Genomic DNA, 24,544 nt, shown 5'->3' on the forward strand with positions numbered 1-24,544 from the left:
TAAAACTCTCAAAAGCCAACTTAAAAGCCAAAAAAATAAGCAACATAGTAAAAATGGATTCCAATAGTTTTTTCAAACTTACTTTTAAATAAAATGCTTTTTTTAATTTTATGATTTATTTAAGCTCCTATATTCATAGTTTTTTATATATATATATATTTCAATTTCTAAGACTGTTTCTTTAGTGAGAGTATCAACAAAAACTTTAAATTAAAATACACATTGAACTTTATTCACAAAACATTGGAAAAATAAACTTCTCAGACATATATTTAAAAAAAAACACAAAACCTTGAATGTTTTTACAACAAAATACTATTGTTTGGAATGTGTTTATGATTAGTTGAAATGTAAAAATTTAATTTTGGGGAACATAAACAAAATATAAAAAATTTATAGGTACATTAGAGTTTATCTACATGTAGCTAGATCAGAGTTTAGGGGAATTTAGTCTTTTTTTGATAGTACATTTCGAAAAAAAAATCTGTTTTAAATATAGCCGTTTAAACTAAAATTTGTCACATTTTAGTGTAGTGTCTCCCTGTGTTTTATCTGATTTTATTCATTTTTTTATTCAGAAGTAGCCAACCTACAGGCTACAAATTAGGTTATAACATGAGTAAAAACAATTTCAACAGTTTGATTTTGATTATTGGTCTCCACAAAATTTTGAGCCACAAACTGTAACTCAGAATAAAGTGAAGATGAATTTTTTTGTATCAAAAATACTCAAATTAACCAAAAACAAAGTAGTTTTTTAACATGTTTTGTTTGAATTCTAAACCTGAATTCACGCTGATTCGCTCTCGGTTCTATTTGTTCTGTTTCCAGTAGTCGGGAAGAAACGGTTTCTACTACGAGATGTTGACACTTCTCTTTTCCTGTTTTTCCCTGCTCATCATCACTCCGTATACAGCTTTCCTCTCCGTCTGTCGCTGACATTAAATTGAATCTCCGTCAAAACGAGCTGCATGTTTGTGGGAAAGGTTTAGACGAGGTTTTGAGAGCCTGAGAACATTTTAAAACCACAAAGTAGAATTTAATAAGTAGAGACGGTTTGACTGGATGGATGAGAGACCCCGGGATGAAACCACAGGAGCTCTGATGCCCTCAGCAGCTCAGGTTCAACCTCCGCGCTGCAAAACACCGAAGACCCAAAAACTGTGTTTTTAACATGTTTTTGTGGCATTTTGCTGATGATGGAGGACAAATATGAAGACATTTTTTGCGTAAAATATCATTTCTAACTATTACTTTACTTAAGAATCATATGCAGACGAAAAAATTGCGTTTGAAAAAAGTCGTTTTTGTGACTGAAAAAATACAATGGGCGGGGCCACAAGTTTTTTGCTCCGCCCCATTCTTATGCATCCACTTGCAGATGAATAGATCCATGAACGTCTTTGTTTTCCTTGTCTGAGCTGGTATCTGGCTCAAACTGTACATCTAGATAGCTCCAATAGTGCAAAGTGTAAACAAATGGATGATGGGACATCAGTGGAGGCTTACTTCCAGGCCAAAAGCCCCAACCCAGCTGTAAATTTCTGATGAACTCCTGCCACTCTGCAGAAACTTTGTCCTAGAAAACGACACAAGTAAAGATAGTTCTGTCAGGTAGTTTTTCTGCTTTGTACTAAAGTTGACGTTTAACGATAAAGTAGTATTTTTACTCAGTTACATTTGGTTTTCTTTGAGGCTTTTATCGTAGAGATCAGTGCGACTGACCGATAACTGCGTCAAAAGGTAAAGAATTTTAACGTCGGAATGTGAAGGATGTTTTTTCAGTCGTCTTTGTGAAGTTTTTAAAGCAACAGTCATAAAGGGGGGGCGGGGCTTCAGTAAAGAAAACACCTGAAATTCATAAATTATCCCCTTTTTGTTTCTAGAATATCAAATATTCTTGAAAAGACTGAAAAAAGTGAAATTTCTTTTTTAGTTCACTATTTGCTAATACGTTTTAGATTTGTTCAGTACTTTTACAGTTTACTTTTTTAGATGCTACTTTTTTTACTTCTAGTTGAGTAATATATATTTTTTGAAGCTACTTTTACTGGAGTTGCTATTTTTGGATGCTGGCCTCAGCCTGATGCACATTAACGGGAGTTTGCAGCTCTGGAATGTCAGTAATGTTTAACTGGACCGGCTCCAGGCCAGAACGGCCGGACGGCAGAGTCTGAGCGCGTGCAGAACGGCTTTATCTTTATGGGTTTTTTCTTAAAATAGAACAATAAGATACAATCTTAGAACTCAGTTTGTGTAGATGTAAGTCCTAGTGATGTATTTCTAGATAATAAAAGTAAAGGCCTAATTTTTTATAGAAACTCCGCCGAATTTGGCCCACGTCTCCGGACTGACATGAAGGTTTTTTAATTAAGTCCACGAGGTTTCCCTCTAATGCAGAATCGCCACGGCAACCGCACAGTCTGGGTCAAAAGGAGAAAAATCTGTCTCATTAAAAAGCTTTACCTGACACAAAAAGAATAATGTACTGTAGTCTTGGAGTCAATACTCAACGATCTGGCTGAATAAATATGATGTCAGACACTGGTGGAGATACTTTTAATCACATTCCAACTATATGGACTTAAACTGGGAGGTTGCACTCCTTTTAAAATCCCAATGTGGCTTCTTGTGTGTTTTTGGGTGGATTTTAAGCTTCTTTTCATGGCTTTTAGTGCTTCTGTCTTCATGTCACATTTGCTTTGACCACATGGGTCCTTGTGGAGCCCTGAGGTTCCTTCAGCCGTGGACTTTTAATTGTTAGCAGAGGTAAAACATGTGGTCAAAACATGCTAAACACCCACTTTGACCAATGTTTTCCTGTTTGTTTGTTGATATTTTTTACCTTGTTCTTATTGTTTTCATGTTTTGTTTTAAATATTTGCCTATTTTAATGCAGTTTTATTTTATGTACCACTTTTATCAGTTTTTTACTCTCCATTTGCTTTTGGTTAGTGAGCTTACTTTTAAAGTGATAGTTGTTGAAAACTTTTAACGCTTTTCTATCATTTATGTTGTTTTGGGTGATTTTCACATAAACAACAAAATGTACTATCATAAATATAATTTTTTTTAAGTTTAAATTTGTACATTTTTTTTTATTTAAATTTTACAAACTTTAAGTACCTCTTCAACAGGACACACTGTATTGTAATGAGCTGTTATCTAATTAATCATCTGGGTTAAATAATTGTAAACAATGGTTTCTATGGAAAATTCAAATTTTCCTATAATACAGAGACATCAAATTTGGTACGTATGTTCATCAAACCTTGATTATTATAAAATCTTATGGTTGCTATGGAAAATTCCAATTTTAATCTAAACACAGAGACCTTAAATTCGGTACACATGTTTATCAAACCTTGAATATTATAAAATTGTATGGTTGCTATGGAAAATTAAACATTTTACTCTGATGTAGGGACACCAAACTTGGCGCACATCTTTGCAAAGCCCTGATTAATATAAAACTGTATGGTTGCTATGGAAAATTTAAAATGTGCTTTGATATACAGACAAAGCTTTGATAATTAATAAACTATATAGATTCTATGGCAAAATCACCTTCACAGTATGATCGTTTTAGATTTGAATGATACTATGACTTTTATAGCCACTATTGAAGTGTTTGAGATCATTTAGATTATTCTTACATTATGTTTTTATTAGGGATGTTTATTGGCAGGAGAAAGGTTATAAAATGTATATTGCGATACACGTCTCATGATACGTATCATGATATTTCCCACGACTATACTACAACTATTTTTCACTATTTTTTTAAGCTGAAGCTCTGTTCATGACCCGCTATCTGAGCCCGTTACAAAGCGCCACAATCCACGTTTTTATATGATTCTGGCAGCAATGTGGCACCGAGTTTCGGTTCGGTAACCAGCTGAGTTACTAAACTAAGTAGTATATTTCTCATAACAACAAAACCACAAGGCCGTCTGAACATTTAACACAAACTCTTAAATATTATCTTGTCAACATTTTAAATCGATACGAGTATCACCAAATGAAATATCGCGATATATTGCCGAATCGATTTTTTTTCCCCCTAATTTTCATTATATTATTACACTCTGTAAGAAAGACAGTCTAACTTGAGGTTTGGTTTAATTTTAAATGTTATCACCAGGACGTTTTTAATTAAAAGGCTCTCTGAGTGAAAGACTGAGGCTGCTTAATTAACCCAAGCAAAAAATACTAATGAAACTTCTTCTTCCTCCATAACTCGCATATGAAGCTGCTCCTCCCACAGATGTTTCAACATCTCCATTAAAAAGGAAATTCAAGAGTCTCTAATGTTATGAGATGTGTTGACAGATAGTGTTGTTACAACAAAAAACTGAAGTTCTCAAATGTTTGGTGCAAAAGTTTAGACTGAAGTTCATGAGAAGATTAGACGTCTTTTTGGGTTAATGTATTTTGAACTAAACAAAGGAGAACTGTGGACGATATCCCTGCTTATCGATGCACTTTGTGTGTGTTTTGGACGGATCTCTGCTGTTTTTCAAAGGCACAGATTTGGGTTTGGCAGCTCCAGAGGTTTCATATTTATCTGCGGTCTTTTTCTGACCTCCTTGGTTTTAAATTAGAGCCTGTTTGCCCAGAAACCTGTGGCCTTTAGCGGAGCTGTAGGAGTGGGTTCAGCTTGATTTGTTGCAGCTGGACCCAAACGTTTGACGGCAGCTGAACCTGCTTTGCTGATATTTATGGGTTTTTTTTAATGACTGGTATCAGAGTGAAACCTTTAAAATTCTGTTCAGTGGGGAACACTCTGAAGAAAGTGGCTGAAATGGGGAGTAAATTAGATTACCCCACTTCTGAGTAACAGTTTCCATTTGTTGGCCCATGAAAAGGCGATATAAAGCCTTTTATGAAACGCTGGAGAATCGGATTCTTTTTACGCGCGCATAAACCCAACAGTCAAGTCACCTCGGACTTAAACCCGATGTAAAACAGGCTTTTAGGTTTTATGAAGGCGAATGACGACAGCAGCCAATTATGGAGACACTCCTGCTGTAATAAACCCAAAGCTCTAACTGGATGTTTCATAGTAAAAAACCTCAACCAGGAGCCTGTTCACACATGTGCAGTTTAGCAGAGTTTTGTGTGCAAATGTTTTGAGAAAAGACGTGGATTTTCTGTTATTATTGTGAAAAATACGTTCAGTTTTCAGAGGAGCAACATTAACTGGCATGAAAGGATAAGAATGCAGTTTAAAATGTCAAACTTTACAGCCGGAACATTCTCGTTTTAAACTAGAACTCTGTGTTCTTTGACAACAGCTTTCAGGTTATGAAGACCTTTGTGTTTGAAGCTGCTTTCAGAACAAGTCTTTGGTAGCCGGATCGATTCCCATCAGGGTTCATCTTCATAGAAAGTTTGCTTTAGTTCGTCTGAATGATTCAAACGTTCATCTATGCGTCTGTTCTTAGACCTGCCCAGGTACCTCTGAAAAAAGGTGCCAGAGTTTTTCTAACCAAAATAAAGTCTATTTTTCTCTCTTTCCACCTGTCCATCCATTCATCCATACATAAATAGATACATCTATCCACCCAACCATTCATCCCTCTATCCATCCATGTATCTATATATCCATCCAGCTATCTTGCCATCAATATGTCCGTCTGGTCATCCATCCCTCTGTCTAGTCATCCATCCCTCTGTCTAGTGATCCATCTCTCTATCTGGTAATCCATCCATCCTTCCCTCTATCTATCTATTCATTTGTCCATTCATGCAGCTCTCCTTCCATCCATTTATCAGTCCGGTCATCCATCCTTCTATCCATCCAGCTATCTTGCCATCAATATGTCTGTCTAGTCATCCATCTCTCTATCTGGTCATCCATTCCTCTGTCTAGTCATCCATCCCTCTATCTAGTCATCCATTCCTCTGTCTAGTCATCCATCCCTCTATCTAGTCATCCATTCCTCTGTCTAGTCATCCATCTCTCTATCTAGTCATCCATCCCTCTGTCTAGTCATCCATGTCTATCTGGCAATCCATCCCTCCCTCTATCTATCTATCCATTTGTCCATTCATCCAGCTATCCTTTCATCCATTCTTCCGTCTAGTCATCCATCCTTCTATTCATCCATGTGTGCGTCTGGCCATCCATCCATCCATCCATCCATCCAAAATTAAAGAATATCTATCTATCTATCTATCTATCTATCTATCTATCTATCTATCTATCTATCTATCTATCTATCTATCTATCTATCTATCTATCTCTCTATCTCTCTATCTATCTCACTCTCTATCTCACTCTCTATCTCTCTCTCTATCTCACTCTCTATCTCACTCTCTATCTCTCTATCTCTCTATATCTCTATCTATCTCTCTATCTATCTCTCTATCTATCTATCTCTCTATCTATCTCTCTCTCTATCTCTCTATCTCTGTCTGTCTCTCTCTCTCTCTCTATCTAGCCATCAGTGCATCCATTCATTTGTCCATCCTTCCATCTATCTCCCTACAGTATTCATCTACCTACAATAGCCATCTATCTATCCACCCATCCATCCAGTAAGTTGAGTAAACTCACCTGAACTCTGGAGATCAAAGAAGTGAACTCTGATCCACTTGAGGACTAGAGTCTCAGTCCACTTGTAAACGGACTCTAGTACGGCTCACTTTAGTGTGAAAACAGTCTGTGTGTAAATGAATTTCATGGATTACAAGTAGGAAAAAGAAAAAACAAACACATCCACAGCAAGAATCTGAATTAAGTTTCTTTTATCGCAAATTTCGTATTATATCCTGTTCACCCTCAAATATTTCTCTTTATAAAACGACTATAAAGACAGAAACTCGTGCTGTGACCTATTGGTTTGACTTTTTTAGAATCAGGTTTGCAGATATGAAGCCCCATCAAACCCTGGAGTTAAAGATTTTTTTAAAAAATGGTAAAAAATAAAAGTGTCAGTTGCTGGAACATATACAGAAAAACTGTTTTAGATTTCAAGTGATGACACCCCCAATCCTTCAATAAACCACACTTTTTGTGCTGTTTGGATCTCAAACGTAAAATAAAATGATGATATTTTCAATTAAAAAATACAACCATAGTACAGTTGGTAAGGATATTAAAAAAACAGAGAAATTGATTTAAAATTTGAAACTAACGAGACTCTTAATGTATTTTGCAAATCAGTGATGATCTGGTCTATCTATGGATGCTTTTGTCTTTTGAACTGGCTTCAAACAGGAAGTCAAAAAGGGGCTTTTTGGCCTTTACTGCTCAGTTTAATCTAATAAAAGAAAATGTGTCAAGAGTAAAATTATGTCAAACATATTTGAATATTTTTTAACTTCAATGAAAATGATCTTCAGGTGTTTTTACCTGCAGTTTGTATACATTTTTTTCGGTTTTTAAAGCTTGGCTGCACCTGGTTTTGTAAATTGTTTTTTCCGCTTCAGATCATTTGATTAAGGACTCCTTATCATCCAGACAAAAGGTTAACACAACCACAGAGTGACTCAAACCAACAAAGCTATCAGGTTCACGTGACACCGTTTCTGTCAGCCGAGACACCAAGAAAGCGTCGCGGCTTTAAGGCTTTTGATGTCTGCTGAGTGTCCATCAAACTTTTGGAGGTAGATCATCTGAGCAGAAAACTGAAGTAATGGAACATTCGCCCCAGGCTAGCTCTCAGGTTAGCTGACACAAACAATGCAGGAGCAAACTGAACATTGGTGAACAGCTTGCGTAAAATAGAAATATTTCAGCTGCAGGGACTTTGACTCATTCCTTCACATCCGTCATGTAAAAGTTCATCTGAGATATAAATTAGAAATAAAAGCTTTGATGCTTTTATGTCTACAGTCTGGTTCCACCCAAACAGCTAGCTTAAATCGCTCTTTGTAATTTAACAGAAACTCACCGGTGAATGCGTCAGTCCAGCAGCAGTGGCTATTAAACCCCTTGGGCGTTTGTGTTTTGGGTTTATTTGCTGCTAGTTGCGGCAGTGAAAGGATGCAGCAGAGGAGGAACGCTGGAAAACTTGCATTTGTTTGTTGCTTGTTGATCGAGGTAAGAAACTGTTTATTTACTGGCACATCTGAGCTGTTTTTAGATGTTTTTTGGACTCAAGCTGCAGAAATCTGCTCTGTAATTTGGGTTTTAGGCGAGTAACTATATTTGTTGGTGTTGTGCAATCAAAACGGTGTTTTGAAAGGACTTTACCATCAAGAATTTTTGATTTTGAACACTTAGTTTGTCATTTTACATCTACATTGCTTTTCTAATCTCTTCATTATTTTATATCAACTTATCGTGATTTTCTGGTCCAGTTTTGATCATTTCACATACACATTTTGGTGTATAAAGTTGCTTTTCACTGAACTTTCTTAAGTTTTTATCATGTTTTTGTCTTCCTGTTCCTTGGTGTTGTGTTTCGTACCACTAGGCAAAAAAAAATCATGCTAAACATGAAAAACCAGTCGCCTTTTCTGAGTAAAAAGGACTATTTTTGCAGTTGACAGGTAGTTGCTCGGTCAACCTGAAAGTCTGGGCGTCGCTCTGAGCTGAATAAACAGCTAATCGGAAGCTCAATACAAGAGAACTGAAAAAACTGGTCTGAGACAAATAAAAGAATTGTGCTCCACATGGAAAGTTTTGCTTTACTTTATTTACTTGTGATGTTTCAGTGATTTTATGGAACCTGCTTATGTTTGTGGAACAAAATTTGTGTCACAAAGAATTTTATTTTATTTTTTTTAGCTCTTAATGTGTTGATTAATTAATTTGCTAAAAATTTAGTTTTTTCCAAATAGCAATAACCTATCTTTATGTTCTTGATTGATTGCACCTATTTAAAGCTTTTTTATTTTATCTTTTTAATACATTTTTTTTTTTGCTTGAATAAAAAATACAACTTAAAAAAAACACCCAATCTCCTTCTAAATAAACAAAACATTCATTAATATCCTTTTAAATTTGTGAAACAATCATTTATTGTCTGTTGCTAGTTTTAAATGGACTAATAAGCTCTGATTGGCTGGCAAATTGTCTTGGGCGGGAACACTTGAAATGCCAGACGCTGATTGGTTGTAATGACTTTTTTTTTGTAGTAGGCGGGGCCTTACTGTAGTTGGCAGGCTGTCACCGTCATTGAACAGAGTACCGGGAGCGGCGGCAGGAGTCTCACGCGGATTTCTAAGTTTCTTTTGAAATTTGCTAATTATTTGGAGTTTACGGATTTGTTTTTTTCATTTTTTTAATCGGAGACGTAAATACGCTTCCGCCTGAATAATTTTTGACTCTAAAAAGCGAACGCGTTGGCTAAGTTTGGGGCATGCCGGCGGAGTGACGGACGCCGCGTTAAGGAGACGGTCGAGCGGACTGGAAGGAGGAACTCTCCCCGGAGCCTGTTGACGCCGAAGCCGCGCGGGTTTTGTGAGGAGTCGGCGGCTGGATGTGACCTTTTCCAGGCCAATGACGTGGAACAGCACGATGAGCAGCGGCTACAGCAGCTTGGAGGAGGACTCTGAGGAGTACTTTTTCACGGCCAGGACCTCCTTCTTCAAAAAACCCCCCGCAAAAGCCACCGAGGGAAAGGTAAGCCGGGAGAGGCACGCGGCTGGAGGCGCGTGACGTTCTTCATGCTTGTTTTATTTCAAGATAAATAACACAAAATGAGCCATTGATGCATATTAAAGCTAACATTCAAGGGTTTCTATTAAAATGTCATTAAATATAAACGAATGTTTGGTTTATGTTTAAAAATAAACGCATTTATTATTGTTATTTTCAAAATAAAAGCCTGGTATAGCTTTTAAAAAACAGTATAGAACTTTTCAAATACAGTTAACGTGTATTTTTTTGTTTTTAATTTGTTCCACAAACATAATTATTGAGTGCATTTATTGTTTACATCAATTTATTTTTTATTTATATAAAATAGCTTATTTTGACAGTTAAGCTTTAAAATATGTCGCAATAATATTTTTTGTATGTTTTTTCCACACAAATATACTTTTTTGGTTGATTTAATTGAACATATTCCTATTGTAGTCAAACAGTTTGCATTAAAAGGGTCTAATTGCTTTAATGGAGTGTTTGGCTCCCATTTAATTAAAACAAATCTACTAAATGCTTGTTTGACATAAGAAAACGAATGATGAAACTGCTTGTTGTGAGTCAGATGTTGCCGGATGCAGGAGCCCAGCCCTTCTCCAGGAGCCTCCAGGCCTCCTGGTGGGGGCGTGTTTGTGTGCAGAGCATGTGGCGTGGGGTCCAGGCTTCTGCGGGGCGGTTTCCCCACATGCCTGCAGTAATTACAGCCGCCGCGGGGACAGAATGTGTGGCACTGCTCTGAGACGGGGAAACGCGTGGCTTTCCAGAGATTAGACGTTTATTTATATTCGTCTTTTGAGTGGCGAATGCCACCGCCACCCACGGGGACTCCTAACTGGTCACCTTAAAGTTCTGGTTTGAATGAGAGAAATGACTGAAGTTTTACTTTTCTGGCCAGATACGTTTTCTAAATCTTTGTGAATTGAACAGATTTGTATTTACCGATTCTGGTTAAAAACTTCAACATTTGGCTAATTTTAGTTAATTTTGATGGAAAGAAAACACTTTTTTCTTTATAATGAGCTTAAATAACATTTTCAGTAGTTATTTTGCTAAAAACAAGTTGAGTTTCCTCTCAGTCGAAGTGTTTTTCTTGCATAAAGCTGTTTACTCCTCCAGAAATTCAGCTGGACAGCAGAACAGGTTCATGTTTGTTTGAGGGGAGAAAGGGACATTTTCTGCTGAAATGCAGTCATTTTTTTGCAGTTTCTTCAAGCCTGACTCTCAGAATTGAAACAATTTTTTTGTTATAAAGTGAAGTTTAATGAGGAGGAGTGCAAACAGGGAGCAGGAATGTTAGGAACTTGAAAGGACGGTGTGTTGAGTGAGGAGTCTCTCCTCCAGGCCTTGCAGTCCCAGCTGCTCTCGGGCCGCTTCGCCACCTTTTTAGAGAATGGTGGTTCTGTCGGGGAAATGTCACGCTGACCAGCGTGTCACATGAGGACAGCCCCACCCCCCCCGGAACGGACAAGCATGGACACATGGGCATAGATGGATGGACGGCTAGAGCTGCTCGTCTTCAGTCCAGATCAGATGGAAGTTTCCAGTCATTTTGTTAGATTTGACTTTAGAATTTGATTTACGTTAGGCGTCAATCAAAAATGGTCAACTTGTAGTTTTGACGTTTCCAGGCTTTTATTTTAAAGCTTTGAAAGAATAAAACAAATTGCCTGTATGGACAGAATCATTTTCTTTCAAAACTCAAGTCATTCATGTGATGTTCACCCATAAAAAGTCTCACCTTCACCAAATTATATCGTCCGGCTTGAAGTTGCGTAATTAAAACTGTGCACTAAAATGTTGTTTTAAAAACAGTTGGCTCCTCCCACTTGTTTATGTTTGTTAGTTTAAGAGATAAACCAGTAAATAGAGAAATTAGAAGATTTTCTGTATATATTAAAAAAAATATGCTGTTTTTAGGCTAAATATAAGACATATTTTTGTTTTTTAAAGACATATTTTCTGCAGAGCAGCAGAAGTTTATTAGAAATTTGCTTTTGGGTTGTGGGCGGGACTGTTAGCCTAGCTAATTTCCCAGCGTTCCTTTATTTACACTCTCCTACTAGCTTATAGCACCTCACAACCCCCAAGCTAACGTTAGGGTGTTTCAGTTTGGCCACTAGGTGGCGATAGCGCTAAAGCAGTACACTTTTTTCCAGAGGAATAAGCAAAGAATGAGCAAAAAACTATACTTTAAAAATATTTATTTAAAAGAGTTTGGAAAATTAATGCTTGTGAGTTTATAAAGATGTTAATTTAGTGAGCAATGTATGTTTAGGTCGACCAAGCGTTAGCATTAGCCATCCTATTTGATATTCCATAAAATGTTAGCATCAAGCTACCGAACTTTAGCTTTATGCGTTAGATCGATCTCTATTTTTATGGATCGATAATTGATTTATTAAGCTTAGATCGATTCAAAAAAAATTTGTATTCATGGATCTATTTGTCTTCAAGTGGATGGTTTAGAGTTGTAGTAGAGCAGGGAGACTTTGGCAGTTGCTGTGTCACAAACTAAATTTTTTCCCAAGCCACGGGTTTTCATCTGCTCCTTATCCAACACGATTTTAATAATTAAATACTCCTTTTTTTATTTTCATCAGAAAAATAACCCAAGAATATGTTAAAAACACATTTTCATTGGAACGGGTCTTTAAATTCCTCCTTAGGCAAGTTGACGAAGCTTCTTCTTATGAATTAGGAAGTTCAAAGACTTATTCTGAAGTGACTTCATTTTTATTTTTGTTTTTTGTTGGAGTCTAATCAAAAAAATATTTTGGTCATGAATAGATTTTATGAACAAGTCATAAACAAGAGAAGAAGACTCGTAAACCAACAAGACTTTCCTCCAGAGCTCTGAGGTGGTTCAACTCCAGCTCACGCTGATCTCCATCTGCTGACTTTTGGTTTTGGTTGTTGTTTTATGGGAGTCACCTCAGTAAAATCTCTGTGAAAAATTAATCTTTTATGGTTTTGTTATCAATCTGGGACGAAGGCGTGGACCATAAAACACATGGAGTCTACAGCAAAGAGAGCGCGTGTTATTACCACACGTTTTTCTCCTCTTTAAACTGTTTCATGTTTGCACAGCGGTACAAAAACAATTCAGAAACTTTACTAAATCATTTGAATAGTAGCTAATGAAGTAGACTTTGGCCATGACCTGTTAGCATCTGAAGCGCTGCAATCGAGTAGTTTATTTTGTCGACTTGTGGATGAGATTAATTATTCTCAGTTCTCACTCTTATCTGTGTTGTATTTGTTGACTGTATATAGAGAACTGGACTGAGTGGCTCCTTCCTCTGGCATTCTAAACAGGAAGTGTCCACAAAATCCTATTACTGTTTTTGACTTGTTCATAATCTTCTGTTTTTTTTTTGGTGATAGTTTTTCTGTAGTTCACATTATTCAAGTAATAAACGGACCAATCAGATGCATCAATAAAGTAGGAGGAGCCTGTTGACTCCCACATCCAACATTCACAACGTTTGATGGACTTTTTGTAGCTCGCTTTCAAGATGTAAGAGTGTGGACTTCCAACAAGCTTAGTCCTAATTGGTGAGAGTGGTTGCCATAGAAACGTCGACTCAACCGGCTTGGACCAATCACTGCTCACTGATGTCGTCTGGCTCCAACATGGCGGCGTCCAGATCACGAAAAAAATGGCAACTGAATTGACTTCATTTAATTGGAGCTGAAAAAAAAAGCATTTTCTATGAATGACATCACACTCACTCGCTCCAATTCTCAGATACAGTCATCAGTTGTATTGCAGTTGGTCTGATCTCCACAATAAAAGCCTCTCCAGACCAGAATGTGGAAGTGGCGCCCCCTGCTGCTGTGCTAAATACAAACAAGTTTTGATGTCTGCGCATTGTTACAGCTGCATCATAAAAACACGATTTAGCACACAGGAAGTCTGCAAGAATGAGTCAGAAATCGGATCCTGGGAGAATTTCAAAATAAAAGACTCAATGTGACTCTGTAGTTTGTCTAAAGAGACGCAGCAAAAATTTATGTGTTCCAGCGCAACTGGAAGAATTATTAACAGGTTTCATCTTCTCAAATAACCAAGATATTCTGTGACTCCACTCTTTGACGTCACCATGACAACAGCACAAAATACAAGATTATGACTTTCTTTGTTTTAAGAATATAAAGATATTAATGAAAAAAAGATTTGATATAAGCGATCAATGCCTCCTTCAGGCAAACATTTACAGTTCTCAAAGTTTTGTAACTCTAACTTAATTATGTAGACAAACTTTAATGTGAAAGTAACTAAAACCACCTTAATATTTTTAGAATAAGCTTGAAATTTTTATTTTTTAAAGTGGGAAAAAATAACTTTACAAGAATGAAAAATGAATTGGTGTAAAAATATATCATTTTATTGTTTTAACACAAAGTTCCTTTTAAACTTGTTTTTCTTTAAATATTTCTTCTAGTCTCTATTAAACCGTCTGCCCATCTCTTAGATGTTCTGATGCCTTCAGCTGAAATGTTGAACTTAAAGTTTTATGAAACATTTAAGTTTCTCTTTGATCATTTTTGTCTAGATTTTCTTACCAATAAAGTTTCTTTATTTCAACATGAAATGTTGGAAAAAACAGTGAAGTCAGTCATTCAGCATAAAAAGTTGTTCCTCTGTTTCCACACTTTTATGAAAACACATGAAGCAATAAATCCCAGCATGCCTCTTGCTATTAACCGTACATGGCGGCCCCTCTCTGGTAAAATCCCATAAATCTGCTTATGATTTCTCTGCCGCTCGCTCACGGCTGGAGCTCCTCTCAGACAGGAAGTGGTGATTCCTCTGTCCGTGTAAAGAAAGTAAATTTGGGTTTCAAATGAGCTGAAGAGTTCTGAGTTCTGTTGGAGGATCGATTTGTTTATGGGACATTCCTCCAAATGTGTTTCTGCTTCCTGTCTGACCAGAACTCTATTTCCTGGTTGCTGACATCATCAACCTTTTTAACTATTTTTAAAGCAAGAATTTAAAATCAACATGAACGCTTTTGTTTCCTGATCGGGCTGTGTGATTTTTAGTTTGAAGTGTCATGAAAGTTACCTTGGAGCTTCTTATCTCCAAGGACTCTGGATAGACAGACTGACGACCAGAACGGCAGATCTTATCGTCCTATTCTGTCCCTCACAGCCGAGCCGTCTTTCAGCTTCATTTACGACACTAAGAGGTTTTCTGCACAAATTAATACTAAAAGAACTTCATAAAGACCCACTTTGAAGAAAATCATGTTTTTGAACACGTTCTCGTTTTATTTTTCTGATGTTGGAGGACAAATATAAAGATAATAAAGCTCAAAATAAGTAGCATTTCTGGGTATTTATTTCCGTGAGGGGTTGTAGGCTGATGGGAGAGCATGTAAACAGAGAGCTCTCAGCAGAGTGAGAAAAAGGGACCATGGTTCACAACTTCTGCTGCTCTGCAGGAACTATGTCCTAGAAAATGACAGTTTTTTGGGGAATTGTTTTAAAACGGGTTGACTCGGGCCGTCCCGTTAGCTAAAACAGCTCTTTGGGGAGACCACGCCCCCAGCAGCTGCCGCTGTCGTTCAGACGGCGTGAACAGGTGGTGGAGCGTCCCGTCACATCCTCTCTCCTGTAGAAACTGACAGTTAGCTCTAAGGGTGTGTATTGAGAAGAGTCTGGTGATACGATACGTATTGCGATACAGGTGTCCTGATATAATGTGTATCCCAAGTAAGACTGAACTTTTCTTGAAATAATTAATTAAACATCGTCTTGTCAGTATTTTAAATAGATAAAAGTATCGCCGAATAAAGTATCGTGATATTTCACTGAATCAATATTTTCTTACACCCCTAGTGAGCTCGGCGTCATCTTACCACCTCAAGGTTTCTCCATCGTTTTTACAGCAGGTTGAAGGTCAAACGGACAGAGGCGACCGTCCAGAGGTTAAAGTGGGTTTACTGTTGCATGCTGGAAAGCGGGCGAGCTCTGGCGCTGGGTTCTGGCTAATGGAGCTGTTCTGTCTTCACTGCTGTAGCTCTCATATGGTAGCGCTTAGTTTATTTCCAAACCGCAGCGCTCTTTGAAGCGCCGCAGAAAGTGAGTCTGCTGATGATAAAAGAGCAAGCAGATCTTCAGGAGACGTTCTGAGGGGAGGGAACATCATTGTAAGTGGGAGGATATCTCTACGATTGAGTTCAGATCAGAGGAAACAACCAAACTCTTTATTCTGAGCCTCACATGTCAAACTTCATTGAGCTTTAGTAGACTGAAGCATTTTAAGACCCTTAATTTTCTTTTTAAATGTTTTTCACAATATATCTCTTCAGGGGATATACCAAAACGTCTTAATTTGCTCCGGTTGTTCGGCAGAGTTTTACGCCAGATGCCCTTCCTGACACAACAATGTATTTTATCCGGGCTGGGGACCGGCACAGGGAGACCCAGACTTAAAGACCCTTAGACCCCCACTCTGTATAGACCACTGGAGGGGTGAAAGATTTGCCAATTTATAAACCTGTCACCCAATACTGGAGTTGTGCATGAACCTTGCGTGATTATCACGGGGTTTATATGCAGTGATTTGTGCGTCAATTACATAATTTTAATGTGATATGTGCGCTGTATATACGATATAAAAGTTATACTTTGGTGGTTCATGTTTAAAACGTCCGTTATACATGCGTAGAATAGTCGTAGAAAACCACAAATTTCCATATGCATCTTGCAAAAATGATGCACAATTGCGTAAAATAATTGTGCATAATTCTCAATTGACAAGTTTGAACAGCTCAAAACCAAATTCACATAAAGACCCAAAACTCTTGACGGACGTCTCTACACATCAAGGAATGACAAACGCAAGAAACATTTATGAAGTACATATATCACACATGTATCATAAAAGAATTTAAACTATTTACATGGAAAATGTGCGAATTGTATGTAGTGGCATGCCATTAACTGAGCCATCCAGCTGCCTTTTTGTTTTGGAAACAATCTCTTGAAGTATCTTTGTGTTCATCCATAGACGACCTTTCTTAGAGCACATTTTCTGGTAAACATGTTGTGTATTTTTATCTGAAAGAGAAGGAGTCGAGTTCCACAAAGGAAGTGTAGGAGGTTAAGAGTTAAATTAAAGGCAGTACAAGAAAGGAGTAAGACAGGTCACAAGTGTGAAATACTTTGGTTAACCTGGAATTTTACGGTAGTTGGCACACGTAAAACTTTTGTTCCAATTGGTGGATACGGGCTGTCTGGAGGCGAAAAATGGTCAAAGGAAATATCAAGGTCGTAGATCGCTAAGTGAGCCCATAGATCAAAAATGTTCATACTCTATATTTTCCTATGGGCATGCTGCGGGTGACAGGTCAAAAACTTAAAGTGAAGTAGGTGAGATGCAGGTGTGTCATACAGATGATACTTTTTTTTTTCACGATACACATACCACATGTATGATAATGGTACGTTCCATTTTCAGGACACACCTGCGCTCCCTTCAACCCGCTGACGCCTGGATTTATTTCCAGCTATTAAAATGATGTTTTTGCTTTTGTATAGATGCTAAGACTACGATTATATAAATCTGAAATGCTACAAAGTGGCAAGTTTTTCAGCGATTTTGGCAGGTGGGCGCACGGCGGCATTTGTAGTCGAGATGTTAGTTCTTTCCATTCAGCCTCAACTTCTTTCATTCTTTGATAAACTGATCATCATTGTGTTCAGATGTGCACTAGAAGCACATTACCACTCATCCCTCTGTAACGTGAGTCATTCTGACTATTATTATGGTATGCAGACGTGTCAGATATCCCATCATCCTTAGCAGGTTCTCCCCCTTCTGAATGAGAAACATGGGAGTTTTGTACATTAAGGTTCTTCTCCCTGTTGCTGAAAACTCCTCAGTGTTTTGATGGTGTAGAGGGGGGTGTTTGATCTTGGGGGGGTTTCCACTCCATCAGTTCAGACACTCCCTCCTGTCAAAGCCTCATTGTAGTCTTTGTGGCTGAGCGGCGGCTGATGATCCTCTGATACCTCACTGTGTAACCCAACTCTTTCTTCTGAGGTCATAAACTGACAACCATAAAGCTCGCTCCAGGTTTCTGAGGTCAGCGGAGGGGAGATGATCAGAAGCGAGGTGCTAGAAGTCAGGAAAAGCCAGCTGTGGGGGGTGGAGGTGTTGGCAGATGACTGGTTAGGTCAACAGCATGCAGCAGAACCGGTTTTTCCATCAGCTTGTCTGATACCAGTCTGATAAAGAAGAACAAATATGAGAAAAGGCCGGTGCAGGAACGGCTAAACAAACATGGAGGTGGACATTTGCCTGGAGATGTTTGCGGTCTTCCACTCGTGATCTTACAGATGCAGGAAACCTTTCAGCTGTGGGCACTTCCTGTTCTGTTGGTTCGTCTCCTCTGACCTGAATTGGGTCAAGAACGTGTGCTAAAGTACAGCCTGGCGTTTTTCAGGATGTTTTTGCTCTGAGAAGCCATCAGAAAACCAGACTTCATGCATTCACTCCTCAACCCTAAAGCTTTGTTTACACCGCCCTCGCCAACACGTGTTCAAGCTACTACTTCGAATGAAAAGTCTTGAGGGCCGGTGTCCTACATGCTCTCCAACCAACCTGCTATTGAAGCTTCTCATTGGCCAAACACACCTGATCCAGGTAATCAGCAGCAGATAAGACGGAGTTTTTGGAAGTCCAGCAGGAGGCCGGCCCTCGAGGCCTGGCTAGGAACACTCCTGGTCTATGTAAAGGTGTGTAAATACGCACTTTTGCGTCTCTATGAAAGTTTAAGTTCGTTTGTTGGCTCTATGTACAAAACGCACGGCCATTGAAAGTTAAACCAGTTGAATTTTAACCAATTGGTGATTTAGATTTGCTGGGCCAAATGCGAATCCTTTCCCTACCCCTACAGCTTCTCCCTACCCCTCCAACTGAAGGGGCATTTAGAGGGATAGGGTTGAAAGAAATAGTTCTTGTATGGGCTAACCCTTACAGTGGAAATTATGTTAAAATCGATGTTATGCATTTCAGAGCATTAGCAGCTCTGCATTAACGTGGCTGAATGGCAACTATTGATGACATCATCAAATGGTAGTAGCCTCAAATTTGAAAACACAATTTTTTTATTTGGATGGGTAGGCGCAGAATTCGGTTTCGGCCGTATTTGCGTTTGGTTAGCGCCTATTTTCATTCAAAAAAGTACCAGTCGTTTGAAAACTGATCATTAAGGAGAAATTAGTTTGTGTCCCGACAGAATTGTACGACACAAAGTCTTTCGTATATCAGAAGAGAGGTGTGAAAGAAAATTCTGGAGCAAGATTCACTAGATTTGCACCACTTTGACGATTCACACCAAACCTCTTCCATTGTAGGTACATGCGCTAGAATCGGCTAGCGTAACACCATATGCTAAAAGCGCATTTAAGACTCACGTTCAGTATGTTCTCGAATGCGGATTGCACGCCGTGATTGCGTATTGACATATCTATATGCGTGCCCATGATGAATTTATAATCGCCTCAAAGCCAGATTATTTGCTGCGAGGTACTAAATGAAATTTTGTTTAAAAAGTACTACTTCACTTCCTGGTGCCTCTGTTTCTGTTTGTTAAAGATAGATATGGAGTTCTAAACACTTCATCATGTGGAGTAAAAGCTTTAAACGGAACATCATGTTATTCTAAAAAAAGAAAGTCTTGCTGAAGTTGAACTTCAATAAATCAAATATTCCACATTCAGAGAATCCTTTTGGATCTCCTGACACTTCAGTGTTTTATATTTACTCATTTGTGTACCTAAAACTATTTTTTTATGTCTTAGAAAACAGCAGTTAACACCGTAGATTTTAGGTTGATCTAAAACAAGTTACTCAGAGGATCGAAGGAGAAGCTGTGGAGTTTTGTTGGCTCGCTCCTCTTTAACTCCTCTTTCAAGGCCTCGGCTTTCGTAATCTCCCTCGCGCCTGGTTCCTGTCTGATCACACGCCGCTGACCCTGAACTCTGCTGTGGTTGAGTTGGAAGCCAAACTCTGTTCCTGACGGTTAAAGACCACAACAATACCAGGATTTTACTCTTTAAAGACTCACTCTGATGAAAATGGTATTTTTAACATCTTCTTGTGGCATGTTTTCCTGGTTTGAGCTGGTATCTGGTTCAGAACTGTTCGGCTGGATATCCGTTTTATAGCACCGGTAATGTTTGGTTGGCATGGTGGCTACGGATCGTTAACAAGTCCTAAAATGTTTTAGATTGTATCTAAATAAAATAAAGCCTTAGAATGCATTAAACTGTCATCAATTCTGGTTGTGGGGCTAAAATCTTACTCATTGACGTAATGTTACTTCCTGTCACTAAAAAGATTTAACCCTTCGTAAATCGTTTAACGTCAGCTAGCTAACTTCAGCTAGCTCATCAATGCAGGAAGACTGTAAAAGTCATTTAAATTCATGAAGAAATAGATTGAAAATAGGGTAATTATTGGGCGTTGCAACTGTTTTGTTGAAATCCTCATAAAACAAACTGCACAGGTGGAGAAGGATGAGAACAAGATGGCGGCCATACATCATTACTCGTAGTTCCACAAGATTTCAAAATCGTATATCCGTGAATATACGCTTTAGCGTGCAAGATTAGCTTAAAATTGTACCAAAAAAAGGTTATTGTTGATTTGTAAAACTGTTTAGCCTTTTACACCGGAGCTCCAGTGTTTACATTCCTTCAACCACTATAATTCCAAACATAAAACCGTTTTCCGTCTTTTTTTTAAGACATATTTTCTGCAGCTTATTAGGAAATATGATTCTGGGTTGTGGGCGGGACTGTTGGCGCAGAAGTTAGCTCCGCTAATATCTAGGGGTGTGCCAAAATATCGATATTGCGATATATCGCGATATTTAGTCCTGCGATCGATTCTCGATGGGTTCTCACCAAGTATCGATATTATATTTTCATTTAAAGAGGCTGTAGCGCTGAGCGTCTGAGTCCCGCGCCGGAACTATGGGCGCATGCTGCGTCGGACTTTTAATAGCGATGCACGCGCTCATTCGGGAGAAGCACCGGTGAGATACAGGCTCTGTAGCGCGTGTGTGAAGCATGCCTACCTGTCAGCATTTATCATCCATCTGTAGGAGATCCAGCCGGTAAGAAGTGACTTCGTTTGAGCGCTAGAATGTCAGCGATCACTTACTTCCTGTTTGCGGTGGGAACTGAGCGCGTGCTTCGCAGTTGTCTGTGTACGCTTCAAGGAGCGTCGGAATTTTCGCTTTCATGCACTTCAATGTTTAACCTGCTGCTGTACGGTGTAACTTCGATAAATTTATAATGTGACGTTTTCAAACAATGTAATTACTTGTTGCTAATGTTAATTTTAAAGTAATTCTCAAATAAAAAAGCAGGATTTGATGTATGAAGTTAAATTTAAATGTAATTGAACTAAAGTGCATGAATTCACTGTAAAATTAGGGAGAATGCTAATTAATTGAAGCACTTAAAATTATATTTATTGCCATTATTATGTGTGTTTTAAGGATTTTACCTATTAACTGCTGACTGACCAAATGGAAAAATGATAAAAATTGGAAAAATAATCTCAAGTAACAGTCTGAGTAAATCAGCCTTTAGTTTTGGATGCTCAGCCCTTTTCAAGTGAGAGAAAAGTGCACAAAAAATTAGGTCAATTTTGAGAGAGGCTGTAAAACATTATATTCATCATCCTTTGATGTGACGTTCTTTTGGAGGTAGATAGCTGTCACTACTTGACTTATTTAATATTTGTTCTGTTTACAACAATTCTGCACTAAGTAGTGTCACTGCTGATCATGTTTACTATAGTTAACATTGAATCTGACAGATAATTCCAATTCAGTTGTTGTCAATGTTTGTCAAAGACATAGTATTACTGATTTCAGCAATGTTGCACAAAAGTGTCTATAATTTGTTGCACAAAATAAGAAAAGTTGTTTAGTATGATTGTGTTTAAGGTAAAAAAGATAAATGGGGATATATTTTCCCCAAAAAACATGTTCTATATAATGGTAGTTATTAGAGAGGATTTTTACCAATTATCGCAGTATCGCGATATTATCGATATCGTGAACCATGTATCGCGTATCGTATCGTATCGTGAGGTACCCAGTGATTCCCAGCCCTACTAATATCCCATCAAGCCTTTGCTTACATTCTCTCATGCTTATTTACAGCTTCTTACAACCCCAAGCTAACACTAGCGTAGCAAAGCAATATCCGAGCTATCCAGCCGTTCAGTTTGGATACAGACACGAGCTCAGACGAGGAAAATTAACACTTTCCTGCAAGTGTATACTTCAGAATTCAAGCGGAAAAGGTAGACTTTGGCCCCGCCCAATTCTGTAGTTGTGTCATTAGATTGAGCTTTTTCAAGTATCCGGTTTTCGTCTTCCCTTTAAATTGAGAAATGGTCATATACACAGTTTTAATCGTAAATTCTTTCATATAGGTCCTCTATTATGAAAAAATGTTATAAGAACATGTTAAAAACTCAACAAATACTATTTACATTGGGGTGAGTCTTTTAAGTTTAGCTAAAAGGCAAATTTATAACAAACTCTTGCCTCTCTGCAGAAATTTTGTCTTAGAAAACGACACTTTTTGAAAAAATGTGGCTAAAAATGACATAATCATCATTAAAATGACCACTGGGAACACTTTGAAACGAGATGTAAATCTGATCAGAGTGAGACTTCAAACTGAGGGATCCACACAGCGACAGATCCACTCCTCCTTCATTCTTCTCTTCCTTCCTCCTCTTTCTTCCCCTTTCTTCAAGCCCAGCTTCTCGTTTTCCTCCTTCCTCGTGGATTCAGACGCCTTCGTCTCTGGTGGTCTCTCCCATCAGACCTGCTGTGGTTTCCTCCATAGCTGAACTGGATCAGGTTCTCCTGTCTGCTCGTGTGTGTGTGGTCCACCTCGGAGGTGTTGAAGGCCGATTCTCGTCTTCACGCGGTCCGTTTAGTCTGCAAAGAGCAAGTTTAGTCAGCAGATCTTCTGCGCCAACATTTGTGCCATTGAATAGTTTCTCAGTACTTCTCAAGGGTATATGAACATCTCTTAAGATCATAAATTAAAATCATAAATGCTCCAAAAAAATGTTTTCTTTGTTTTTCTGTCTTCATTTTGTGCATCAAGGAAGCAAAATGAGCTTTATTTCAGTTCTAAAGTTGCTGTTGGTTCTGTTTTGGTTCTTTTTTATTAATATATAAATGTAGATTCAAACTGAACAAAAGAGGAGCTTTAAGCTTTAATACAATTAATTCTTTCTCAAAAATACAGACCTAAAAAGGTTGTTTTCTAGAAAAAAAACAGTAGAAATTGCTCTAAAAGAAACTGGATTTGTGGTTCTGATAAACTCTTGCATCAGAGTTCTGGTTTGTGGTTTGTGTTGTTTGTTCCCGACATGAAAACGTTCAGGTTTGTGGGTTTCTGTCCGTCAGCTGCTGAACCTTTTTGTCCGTTTCCTTATCGAAGGAAACGTGTGAACCCTCTAAAGTTCTCCTCTGCACATGTTCACGCGTCAGTCCAGGAATGTCAGGAGGAAAGGTGTGGTCCGTCTCCACTTCCCCCCGCGGACTCAGCAGGAAGTCCCTCAGAGAGGGAGGGGGGGCAGAGGTCGGCCATGTTTGTATAAAAACAAAGATGAGAAAATAATCCATAAAAACTGACTTTTTATCATTTTTTATAAATACAAGTGAATTATTTATATTTTTTAATTAAATACATCTTTACGGTTGACCTAAAGTAACTTAATAAGATCATGTTGAGGTGTTGGACACTTTAACAAACATAAAATCATAAATCAGCAACGAAAACATCTCGAGGAAAAGTTCTACAGAACGGACTCCAGTGATTTATAGAGGAAGTTAACAGTAAAAGTTAGAAGCTTTAAGCAGAAGTTTAACTCAGAAATGTCTTCATACTCCAGTATGACCGGCATTCTGCTGGTTTTTCAGGAAACCTGCCTCACCTGCTGCTGCTGGTCACCTGGATCAGGTGATAATAATAAGAGACTGCAACAGCAGCTTAGTTGGAAACCGTATCGGAGTTATATGTTTTTAAATTCACCCCAGAATTTTTCTTTTTCCAATATTGACGATCTTCAAATTCTAGTAACTCTTTAAAGTCAATCTCTGATGAAAATCCTGTTTTTTTTTGTTTTAACGTGTATGTGCACATGCACTAAACCCTCATCTGTTCCTAGTGTCTAGTTCAGGTTCTGGAGAAGAGAAGATGGTATCTTCACATTGACTGCAGTCAAATGAGCCGCCGTTCACATTTCTGTGGTCAAATCAGCATCACTGGATTTTTGGTGTGAGTTTCATCCAATACTTACGGTAGCAGGACTGAGAACGCTGGAAAATCTCCACCAGACTCCACGGAGCTTCTTGATGTGACCACGGAAATGTGAACGGCGGCTCATTTGACCGCAGTTGGAAAGGATTGTAAATCAATGAAAGAGCATTTTGATGTTAGCTTTCATTATTTTATCAAGAACTCTGAGAAACCAATGATTGAATGTATTGATCACAGTCAATAAACATTGGAGAATTAGCTAAAAGAGTCTTTGGTGAACTGGAAGGAGAAAGAATCAGGATTTTGGAGGAAGTTCTGTCCATGGACCTCATCAGGCGTGGAGCAACAAGAGCCACGCCCCCACAGAGGAGATTTTGCAAACGGAGGCTTCAGATCAACTTGAAAAATGGCTTTTTAAGACATTTAGACCGTGGGACTTCTTTTAAATGTCATAATTATAATTAAAACACTAATGAGAACTTTTTTTTAATAAAAGAAATATTGTCATAGGGGAACTTTAAGCAATTAATGCCATTTCGATGGATTCTGACGTGAAGAACGGAGCATTGCACTAGATTCTGAAGATCCGCCAGAGTTGCTTCTCTTCCTACTATTTGCTAGAAATAT

The 24,544-nt window shown here is 38.2% G+C and overlaps 1 protein-coding gene and 1 long non-coding RNA gene across 2 annotated transcripts in view; both read left to right on the forward strand.

The window, feature by feature from the left end:
• rassf3 (Ras association domain family member 3) overlaps positions 1-24,544 on the forward strand; it is a 69,096-nt gene that overhangs the window by 28,794 nt on the left and 15,758 nt on the right. The gene's annotated exons all lie outside the window — the stretch shown is intronic.
• On the forward strand, positions 9,440-20,132 carry LOC118598106. Its single transcript, XR_004947212.1, has 3 exons — positions 9,440-9,577; positions 18,055-18,057; positions 20,122-20,132. It is a non-coding gene; the product is annotated as an uncharacterized LOC118598106 (long non-coding RNA).

Source organism: Oryzias melastigma, linkage group LG23, assembly GCF_002922805.2.
Source record: "Oryzias melastigma strain HK-1 linkage group LG23, ASM292280v2, whole genome shotgun sequence".
Taxonomy (NCBI): domain Eukaryota; kingdom Metazoa; phylum Chordata; class Actinopteri; order Beloniformes; family Adrianichthyidae; genus Oryzias; species Oryzias melastigma.